Source organism: Triturus cristatus, chromosome 7, assembly GCF_964204655.1.
Source record: "Triturus cristatus chromosome 7, aTriCri1.1, whole genome shotgun sequence".
Lineage (NCBI taxonomy): Eukaryota > Metazoa > Chordata > Amphibia > Caudata > Salamandridae > Triturus > Triturus cristatus.
In genome coordinates this window covers 1,297,615,093-1,297,622,859 of record NC_140590.1, presented here as the reverse complement: position 1 = coordinate 1,297,622,859, position 7,767 = coordinate 1,297,615,093, and the positions used below count along the sequence as shown (strand labels likewise).

Sequence of the window (7,767 nt, the reverse complement as noted above, 5' to 3'; positions counted from 1 at the left end):
ATTGGTGTCAGGCATACTCTGATCAACCCCACTGGGTATGTTAGCCCTTATTGTAACAACTAGCTCACAGTGCCACTAGAATCTCCTCTTGCCATGGAGAGAATAGTTCTTGGCAACCATCGAACATGACAACCCTGATCCCTCAGGACCGTGGTAACAATATGCTACCTTTCGCTCAGTCACTTGTGCTTACTTAGTCTGTCTCAGAGAAATACACAGAATAAAGAGGCTGGGTGTTTTCAATAAGAATTTATTGAACAGTTGTTATTCTGGTGTAAAATAGATGAGCTGCAACAACCGTTAGGCAGTCCAAGATATAAATGATTAGCAGTAGAATAAAGATAAATGGATGGTATAGCTCTACCATCTCACTACAATCATAAATACATATGAATATATAAAACACATGATAAAAGATGCATACTCCTATGCTGCCTCCCTTTCTAGATGTACCTAAGTGTACCTAGCCTGTGTGTAGGTCTTAAGCCAATAATCCTTCTAGTATTTAGTCAACCCCATTACCTGAAGTGATAGACTGTGAGACCCCGTACGGGTCTCGAGTTGGACACCCCGCGAGGGATGTTAGATCACTGCGAGCTGGAGTGTCTGCATGCAGGAACCTCAGCATCTCTGGTCAGTGTGTCAGCCCGGAAGTCTCTGTCTCCTCTGTCTCATCTTAGCAAGATGTGATGTATATATACACATAGGTCTTTCCAGGGGTCCTACCTTGCTGTATTACTGTGTCGGCCTAAGGATGCCGTTGGGCATGAACTTTGTACATAGATTTTATACAGGAGATAGTAGTCCTGCTGTGCTTCCAAGAATCCTCATGCCTAATGTATGAGATTTCGATCTATGGAAAACCCACGTTCTGAATGCAGTGTAGTATCTAGGTAATAGGTCAGTCCCTGTAAACTGTGACAAGTGTAATGTAGGGAGAGAATATAAGTGAAGGGTAATGAGATTACTGGGGCCTATATTATGGCACCTATATGGAATATAACATCATGGTGTTTGGCCACTCGAACCTGGGCCGTGAGCATCAGGTGCACAGTTGTGAAGAATCGTGGAGCCGCTTGGATCCGGATTCTGTAGTCGAAGTCATTCCTGAACAAATCCGATGCTCACTGGATGGACACACAGGGGTTTCCTTTGTAGGCAGGTTGGAGTTGGGACAGACTGATACGGCTCTTATATCTTATGTCTGAGACAGAAGAGGCTTGAATGTGTGATCAAATTTGAGTACCTGGGAATTATGCTTGATAATAAACTGTCTTGGACACAACATATACAAAAGCGTAGAGATGTTCTCCAACACTGAGCTATGGCACAGGCAGCTACACTATATGGCGCTGAACTAAGGAGATCTGCGAATACTGAAATGTTGACTGTGGGAGAGAACAATTTCGTATGATCTCTTTTACATCTGCCCTCCTATGTTACATAATTTTACTTTTAGAACTGTAGAGCAAGTAGCAGTTTTAAGGTGTTTTTTGGGTAAGAATTTGGACAGTACAGGAGCTTGCTCCATAGAGAGGGCGTGAAGGAACTCCTGGAATTAGATGAGCACACCACTTTTCCATGGTTCCAGCACATCAAATCTTGGTTCACCAAGCTAGGCCTAAGGTCCTTTTGGACCGATCCACATTGAATATGCTCTCCAAAAAGTGAATTAAGTTTACCTTTTGAAAATATGCTATTGCTAACTTACATGAAAGTTCCATGTTGGAGAGATTATAAGCCCAATTTTTGGAAATCAAGTCCAGAGATTTTACTTTGAAATGTTTCTCGATACCACCCAATCCCATCTGACCAAGCAATGTTATATATATATATATAAAGTTTCACTATGATACATTATAAATTAGGTCCTTTACATTGGAGTGGAAAAATTGCAGTGGTAAATATAGAAATTGCACCTGCACCTTGTGATATGAATGTTAACAAAAATGTTGCATGTGTTTTTTTTTTTTGCCCAGCTTAAGTAAGGTCAAGAAGCAAATGGCTACGCCCATTATGTATTCGCCTAGGTTTTAGGCAGTATTAAAGCTAAAGGAGGATTTGGACTCACTACAGAAGAGTACAGGGTAAAGCTCAGAGACACCCATAAATGTCAAAACCAGACATGGGTGGACTCTTCAGTGAAAGCAGTATGTGGCTGGATAAAAGGCAATGAGGTGGATGCTTATGGTGGGCTGTATAATTTAATTATGAAGAAGGACATTTTAGCTAACTGTACCTCAGATATATTGCATCAGCATTTGGTACATTCTAAGTTGTCTACTCCCAGAGAGCTGGGTAAGATAGCTGACAAATGAGTCAGAATTAGGGTGTCCAGAAAAACAAATGGTGGAAGTGACCAGAAAAAGGGTTCACAGATTTCCAAGCAGGGTAAGGAGGTTAACAACAAACAAGATAAAAAGGAGTTTTCTAAAGGCCCCGAAAATACTTCTCAGTAGGGTGGTCCAGAGACTTCTCCCAATTCAAAGGCAAGGGGTACCAGGGTAGAAACTGGGATCCAGCAAAGGCTTCTGGGTTATGTTATGACTGTCATCAGGCAGGTCATTAGAAAAGTCCCTTAATGGTGGACAGTCCAAGAGATTGGCTATCATGGGAGTGGGGGTAGAGGTGTACTCTGGACAGGCCAGAGGTTACACAGAGGCTATTTCAGTTTCACTGGGTGAGGTGAATATTGAAGCCCTGGCTGTCTTGTTTCCAAGCTAGGAGAAGTATAGACAAAGGCCACAGATCAATGGGACTGAGGTAGAGACTTTGAGGGATACAGGTGCCAGTATCACTATGGTGGAAGCTAGACTGGGATCCCCAGATCAAATGTTGCCTGGTATCAGTCACCAGGTTACCAATGATGACAAGACAATGAGACTAAGCTCCATCCAAGGGCTTTGGGAAGTTTAGGATGGGGAGGGGTTACTGACCCCAAGAAGGTGGTTGTGGCCCCTGCCATCCCAGTGGAGTGTTTGTTGGGAAATGATCTTGAGATGTCTACATGGCCAGAGGTGGAGAGGAAGGCTCATGCAGAAATGCTGGGTCTACCAGAGTGACAGTGTGTGTTACCACCAGAGCACAGGCAGCACATCAGGGAAGTCATGGGTGCTTGGATCCTGAAACAGTGGACAAAGTGACCTCAAGCTAGAGAAAGGGAAATAAGGCTGCCGAGTCAGCTTCTAAACCGTCACAGGACCGGGGGGAGTTCTCCTGAGAAAGATACCCTGTTTCCTGAGAAGGGAACTGCAGCTGATGGAGTAGGTCTGATCTGGCAGAACTCTTAAGTGCAGGGGACCTTCAAGGCAAGAAGAAGGAGATGTCAGTGGTACCCTCAGGGTCAACTGGGAGGATGAGCTTCTGTACACTGAGGCCAGGGACTCCAAACCACAGGCAGCCAGGAGAGTGGTGGTCCCCCAAATGTACATAGAGTTAATCCTTACTTTGGCCCATGACATCTCTCTAGTTGGACATCTCGGACAAACCAAAACATGGGACAGGCTGGTTGCCCATTTTTATTGGCCCCAGATGTCTGAAAAGGTGAAGGAGTTTTGTCGCTCCTGAGTAACCCATCAAGCCAGTGGCAAGACATGCACACAACCAAAGGCTCTCTGAATTCCACTACCAGTGATTAGGATTCCCTTTGAGAGTTAGGAATTGATATTGTTGGTTCACTTGACCCTCATACTGCATCTAGGAATAGATTTAGCCTTGTTGTACTGAACCATGTCACTAGGTATCTAGAGACAATTTCCTCAGGACTGCAGAGCAAAGGCACTCCTTGAAATCTTCACCAGACTTGGGTTTCCTAAAGAGCTGGTCTCTGATAGAGGGACTAACTTCAAGTCTGCATACCTAAATGCTATTTGGGATGAATGTGGTGTGAGCTACAAGTTCGCAACCACCTATCACCCTCAGACAAATGGCTAGGTCGAAAGGCTCAACAAAATCATGGAAGACATGATACTAGGTCTCCCTGAGAAACTCAGAAGGAGATGAGATGTCCTGTTACCTTGCTGACTCTTTGCATACAGAGAGGTGCCACAAAATGGGGTTGTATTCAACCCATTTGAAACTTTGCCCATCCTGTACGGGTCCATTAAGTCTTGTAAGAGAAGTGTTAGACCTCGCATATCTTGGCGTGATTACCCGTGACTTTTTGCCTCTACCTCCTAGGTTTTGAGATGCTTTGGGTAATTTGCCACTTCTGATCAGTGTCAAAGTACAAGTGGTCCCTATGTAAAGTGTAATGGTAATTGGTTGGCTATGATTGGTATGTTTGTCTTACTAGTAAAGTCCCTAGTGATGTGCACTGTGTGTGCCAGGGCTAGTAATGCAAAGGCGCGCGGAGAAGGGAACTCAGGCCTGCAGTGTTGGGCCTGCGTGGAGTTTGCTAAGTTAGCATGTTGTCCTGACAAGTGCAACAACTTGTCAGACCTTACTTTCCCTTTTGCATACACATTGGGCACCCCTGTGGTAAGTCCCGGGCAACCCCTGGGCAGGGTGCAGTGTAAGTAAAAGGCAGGACATATACTGAAGTGTGTGCTATGTCCTGAAAAACACTCCATTCCGTTTTCACTGGTGAAAGGCCATTCTGCCCATAGGACAGAATGGGGGAGGCTGGGTATTGTGTTTTGGTAGCCTAGTTTCCTATAAGTTTATAATGGAGAGGTGAAGTTTAGTATGTATGAACTCAGTGTCTTAACACATCTTTCTATGAAAGTGGTTTTGTCACTGTGTGTTCAGAAACCACTCTTTTAGAAAGTGGCTGCGTTTTGTGCCTTAGGCATTTCTGTGTGTCTCTGTTGAATGTGTTGACCCGTCTCCTGCTGAGTTATTAAGGATCCAGATCCCCAGTATCAAAGGGAGAAAGGTGACACTGGGAGGGAGACACCCAGAACTGACTTAGGCAGGGGTCAGGGACCCCTGAGCACAACAAACTTCAAAGACATTTAGGGGTATAACTATGTGAGCTGAAACCCCTGAATGTTGGAATGGAACAGAAACGGATTGAGACTGAAAAGGCTTGGGCCCATTTCATGGTCAAGAGGAACCTCTGCTAAGGAAGGAACAACTGAAGAGACTGCTGGGGAAAGACAAACCCTTGCTTCGTGATCTGGTGCTGGTCTGCAGTTTGCTGTTTTAACTAAGGAAGAGGCTGTTGGGACTGTGCTTTGGGTGCTGGGTCCCCCTGCTTAACGCAGACTGTGCTTTGTGTTGTGTCTTGTAACCCCAAGGGCCCGAGGTGAGCTGACTCCCTGTTTGGAAACACAGGAACATAAAAGTTTCCGGAGAAGTTTCAAGCGACGCGGTGGGCGCGTGTTGTGGCAGCTTGAGACCCTCGGAAGGTGTGCCCTGTGATCTTGGACATATGAAGGAGGAGTGAGACTCGGACGCGCTGGGTGCATGTCATGGTGCACAGGACTGATATAGAAAATGGACGACCCAATAAACCCTTGAGGGCTTGGGTAATGTAACATGAACTGGTAAAGGGATGCCTTCAAGGGATTAATTTGGATACTTAGTTGTATATTTTGGCAATTATTTGATATAGGATAATTATTTTCCTATAAAACTGAATTCCATCAGTATTCACGTATTTCTAAATTGTATCTTATATATCAGTCATATAGATCAATAAATGAAGAAAGAAAACAAAATTCATTGAGAATCAATCAAACTAGAAAAAGCAGAAAAAGCAACGGGTGTGTAAAAACGAAACTTTATATCAATCAATGAAGTCAATGAAATCAAGGGTACTGAAAGTGGACAGTTATACAGATAGTGGAAGGAAATGGTACAATCAATTGTTCCTTCACATGAACTTAATCAAACACTTTTTCACAATAATAGTAAATAATTATAAAGAAAAAAGTGTGACAGTCGACGTTTCGGTCTTTTAAATATCCATTCATAAGACCATCTTCAGGACAAGTCGATTAAAAGGTGACCCCTAGAGATAAAAATACAAATTAAACTTAACACACACCCGTATGAAATAGTCCGTAATCTCTATTACAGTAGAATGGACAAGTCATTATCAATTGCACATTATATAGAGATACAATTCATAAAAAATGCATCAAAAATGCATCAAATTAAAGGAATGCAAATGGTACAAATTTGTCAATACTGAATTATTTCCATAGAGCCTATAAATGGTCATAGATCCAAATGTGCATCCTAGATTGCAACAAATATTTGTAATGTACTGAATAGTTAACTATATTTAAATTAAAGAACAGCTAGGTTGAATCAGCGCCGATTTGTTTTATCCAAAATGAAACAAACATTTATATTGATTATGACAATTAAATGTCAAATATCCCAGTGATATACTCGACTATACTGTGTTATTAGTCTAGCTTTCTGTATATAACGATGGATCAAAAGTTGAAAATTGGTCTGATTTTCATAGGGAGTGACTACTAACTTCAATTCAAATCTAAGAAGTATAGCATTAAATAAGGCAACCTTGGAGAATCAAAGAGTCACCAAATGCTTAGTATAAACAACACACAGTGATCAATAAGTCATATTGGTAAATGTATATATCCCCATTCAGAGATTGCGATACAGGATATAGTATGAAGCAGATAATGCAATCTTTTAAGGATGTTAATAAATTTAATAACAAATGGACTTTGTGGTACCTTATTCTTTGGGGGATTATCTCCCAAACAAGAAACCTGATGAAATTGGAGAGTATCGAAGTCTGGTGATATTTAGATCTCACTTTTGTGAAGCGCGTGTCTTCAATTTAATACTACTAAGAAAAGAGAATAATGAGGCATTTAGGATATGTCAACAGACATTGCCACACGGTGAAAGACGCACACAATTCTGAAATGCCTACCTGGCAATTCTCAGTAGTTATGGCCAAATCCAAACATCAAGTGGCTTAATTCAAATAGAAGGAGAATTGAATCTCACTTCAACCGGCACGTGTCCTCAGTCGATTAAAACTAGTGGAGGAAACATTTAGACATTTTTTAAGAGATCATATCTGACTATCATCAAGTCAGGCTATTTAAAGCATCTAAATGCTATGAACGTACCTCGCGGTTCACCAGCGGTTACACGGGCGGCATGCAATCAGGTAGCAACGACCGCACGCCATTGAACCACATTTAAAGTATACGTAATAATCGAAGAGGGACTTAACCGAAGCCTCGGGGCATATAGTTTCTGTATGTCGCGGCCATCTTAACATGGCAAAGTATTATCCGATTTGGATATCTGATGAAAAATGACTTTAGCTTCTATTATGCCTGAATGATGTATTATTATTGACTTACTCTACATAGTTAATACTCGTAGAAAATGAAAAAAGTGGTGAAGTTAGTCAACATCTTTAGCGCGAAGGTAATCGATCGGCCATCTTGGTTTGGGATGGCAGATTTAACAAATATAACGGCTCACATGGATTTATCTAGATCAGAAATATATTAAAACACATGTGAATAAGGTTTAAACGGTTTGGCCTCATATTTATACTGTGTCTGTCATCACATTCAAAAATAAGAGCAAAATTGTTAAATCAACAGAAATAAACATTGGATATTCTTCTCAACAGCTTATTCAAACGTGTCAACAATATTCACATAAAGATCTTCAATCAAAATTGTGAAACCTGATTTAAACAAATACAGTCTAGTAATCATTGTACGCGATGAGCAGTCTAATTTCGTACATATTGCGAGCATGTAGACAGGAATAGCAAGGCAAACAGATTGTTGACACAACAAACTTACGCAAAGTACA

At 41.8% G+C, this 7,767-nt stretch overlaps 1 long non-coding RNA gene across 1 annotated transcript; it reads right to left on the bottom strand.

Moving 5' to 3' along the window:
• Nucleotides 1-5,585: 5,585 nt before the first annotated feature.
• On the bottom strand, nt 5,586-7,482 carry LOC146811934 (uncharacterized). The gene is made up of 3 exons (XR_014965849.1): nt 6,860-7,482; nt 6,657-6,769; nt 5,586-5,956 (listed from the first exon to the last, which is right to left on the bottom strand). It is a non-coding gene; the product is annotated as an uncharacterized LOC146811934 (long non-coding RNA).
• Nucleotides 7,483-7,767: the final 285 nt, after the last annotated feature.